Source organism: Heterodontus francisci, chromosome 16 (genome assembly GCF_036365525.1).
Source record: "Heterodontus francisci isolate sHetFra1 chromosome 16, sHetFra1.hap1, whole genome shotgun sequence".
NCBI lineage: Eukaryota > Metazoa > Chordata > Chondrichthyes > Heterodontiformes > Heterodontidae > Heterodontus > Heterodontus francisci.
This window is the reverse complement of record NC_090386.1, coordinates 27,043,028-27,046,036: the sequence shown is the minus strand read 5'-3', so window position 1 is coordinate 27,046,036 and position 3,009 is coordinate 27,043,028. Positions and strand designations below refer to the sequence as shown.

Genomic DNA, 3,009 nt, shown 5'->3' with positions numbered 1-3,009 from the left:
TACGAGTGGACTGTTGCAAGTGATTAGTTGGGTGGCTTGGAGCGAACAGGACTTTATAACACAGCAAAACCCAGCGTCATCACTGTCAATAAAAGGAAGAAACTAAGGCTTCCATTATCGGGTAACTCGACACATCTGCCCCCAGTGCTAAGGTTGGAAGGTTCATTGCCAAGAATACGTTTTTTTGCCCCAAACAACTTTATTCTTTTGACTTTTGCAAAATGATCAAAATAATAATATATTTGTCAACTACAATTTAGAGAAAATGATCTTATTGCATTGTGCTTACTCCAATAGTTTATACATACAGAAAGTACCAGCAACCACAGACATTTTGATGAACATCTCAAGTGATATCAGGGTCAAGATTAATGTTTTCACAATCATACCAAATGGATCTTGCTGAAAATTAAGGTCTGCACCACACATCGATTTCATTTTACACTTGCCATAACGGCGGGCAGCAATTATTTGACCATTAACACAAAACATGTTCTATCGCCTTTTTCGTTAAAAGATTCTTGCTTCAGGCTTCTCTTTTTTTGATTATCATTGGGCCTACATTGTCTCCAGTTTCTTCATTGTGTTTGATGTGAGAACCATCACATATTGAGAACTGTTTAGATCGCCAGCATCTACAATACACAGCTTTATGTCCCAGGTCTTCAATATCGAATGCATGCACTACTTTTGGGGTATCCTTCTGCATGTCTAGGTTAACCAATGACTAAAGGCAGTTGTCTCTGGAGTATAAAGTTCTGTCGGCTCGTTAACCAACAGCAGCTGCTCCAAGTCAGTGAAATTGCTGCAACCCATACTTTCACAACCGAGCTGCTCCCCATCGCTGTGCCAAGCATCCGATAAGCATAAGCAGTCTGCAAAGAGATTAACTCTTTAGGGAAAATAATGCCAACCCACTATTAGTAAATGTTGATCCTTTGGGGTTGCTTAGCCCGTCCAGGAACCAGCTGATCTCCCCGATGCTGCTCATGGTAATTGGCAAGACGAAGAGTTGTATGGGCAGGAGCCTGTCGATGTGGTCTCTGCTGTTAAGGGGGACTGTATGTAACCTCGCCTGCTCTTTTAAGCCCTCACTTTCCAATTGCCTGAAACAGGCACATCGTGAGATACAGGGAAATATCCTTTGTTTTAAAATCATTGGCTCCCATCAAAGAAGGCCAACATGAAATTATTGGCTTTCTTCACATCTTTAGTATTTTGAAGTGCATATCTTAATGTGACATGTCTAAGGCCATTGAATCAAAAGATTTTTTTTAAACTTGAATTTATATAGCACCTTTCACAACCTCAAGACCTTCCAAAATGCTTTACAGCCAGTGAAGTACTTTTGAAGTGCAGTCACTGTTGTAATGTAGGAAATGAGATAACCAATATTGCACTCAGCAAAGTTAACAAACAACAAGGTGATAAATGATCAGATAACCTGTTTGTAAGTGATGCTGGTTGAGGGATAAATATTGGCCAAGGCACTGGGGAACAGTGCCATGATACATCTACCTGAGAGAGCAAAAGAGACCGGTGATTAATGTCTCAGCCAAAAGATGGCACCTCTGATAGTGCAGCACTCCTTCAGTACCGCACTGGAGTGTAACTACATGGTATCCTGAGATTTTTACCAGTAAAAGAAAGATAGACTTGCATTTATATATGAGTGCTTTTCACAACCAGTGGACATCTCACAGCACTTTACAGGCAATGAAATACTTTTGAAGTGTAGTCACTTGCAGCAACCAAACTGTGCACAGCAAGCTCCCATAAACACCAATGTGAAAATGGCCAAATAATCTGTTATTGTGATGTTAATTGAGGGATAAATATTGGGCAGGACCCAGGATAATGCCACTACTCTTGATCAAAATAGTGCCATGGGATTTTTTTACATCCACCTGAGAGAACAGAGAGGGCCTCGGTTTAATGTCTCATCCAAAAGGCAACAACACTGACAGTGCAGCACTCCCTCAGTACCGCACTGGAGTGCCAGCCTAGAACCCTGTGATTTCGAGGTGAGAGTGCTACCAACTGAGCCACAGCTGACACTCAGCTCCTCAACAACCTGCCAAAATTACAGTGGGAGACCACCAGAGACCCCTGAGGAGTTTCAGGGCCACAGTCTCCAAATGCCAGCAGCCTGTGACCTTTCCTTTTTAACCTATGGAAATTAACTTTATTTTAAAACACAACACTTAATTATAACTCCATCTGAAAATCTCTCTGCATAAATTATAGAATGTAACTGTTGAAGCTTGTCAGTTAACTGTCAGTCACCGTAAACTGGTGCCTTCTCCATGGCAACATCTCTACCAATCAGAGTTTGCTTGCCAACCAATCAGCACTCTCTTCTCACACAGTATAAAGTTGTTGTTTTCCCTTAAATTGGTATTCTTGCAGATTGTCCTGATGAGTGCAAGGCGAAAGCTTCAACAACATGTCTCTGTTTTTAGCAATACTCAAGTTCTGTACTACCAAACGACTAAATATAACTGTTCTGCGTGCACTGCATTTTTCTGGAGAAATAATTCTGCATGTATTAGGAGACTTTGCTGCAGTTTCTGTCATGGGCTCTGTTTGCTGTAAAATAGTGGTTTGCAGTGAATCCTGTCGTAAGCCCCGCCATGGCTCCAACTCATTGACTGACACACTGCAATGCATTGTCAATACTCATGCCATTGTTTGGCACTTTCAACATAGTGAAATGGCCCAAGGCATTTCACAGGTGAGTATCAGACCTGAGCAGGTGTAGCATGGAGGGTGCCAAAGTACAGTTGAAAAGATGCATTTCAGTGAGGCTATAGAAGGGAGAAGGTGTTTATGTAACACTATTCCACTGAATGAGGGCTCAGTAATACTGTTTTACTGAATGAGAGCTCAGTAATACTGTGTTATTGAATGAGGGCTCAGTAATACTGTTTTACTGAATGAGAGCTCAGTAATACTGTTTTACTGAATGAGAGCTCAGTAATACTGTGATATTGAATAAGGGTTCAGTAA

At 41.3% G+C, this 3,009-nt stretch overlaps 1 pseudogene; it reads right to left on the bottom strand.

The window, feature by feature from the left end:
* Nucleotides 1-526: 526 nt before the first annotated feature.
* Nucleotides 527-842, bottom strand: LOC137378437 (CDGSH iron-sulfur domain-containing protein 1 pseudogene; annotated as a pseudogene).
* Between the last annotated feature and the right edge of the window lie 2,167 nt (nucleotides 843-3,009).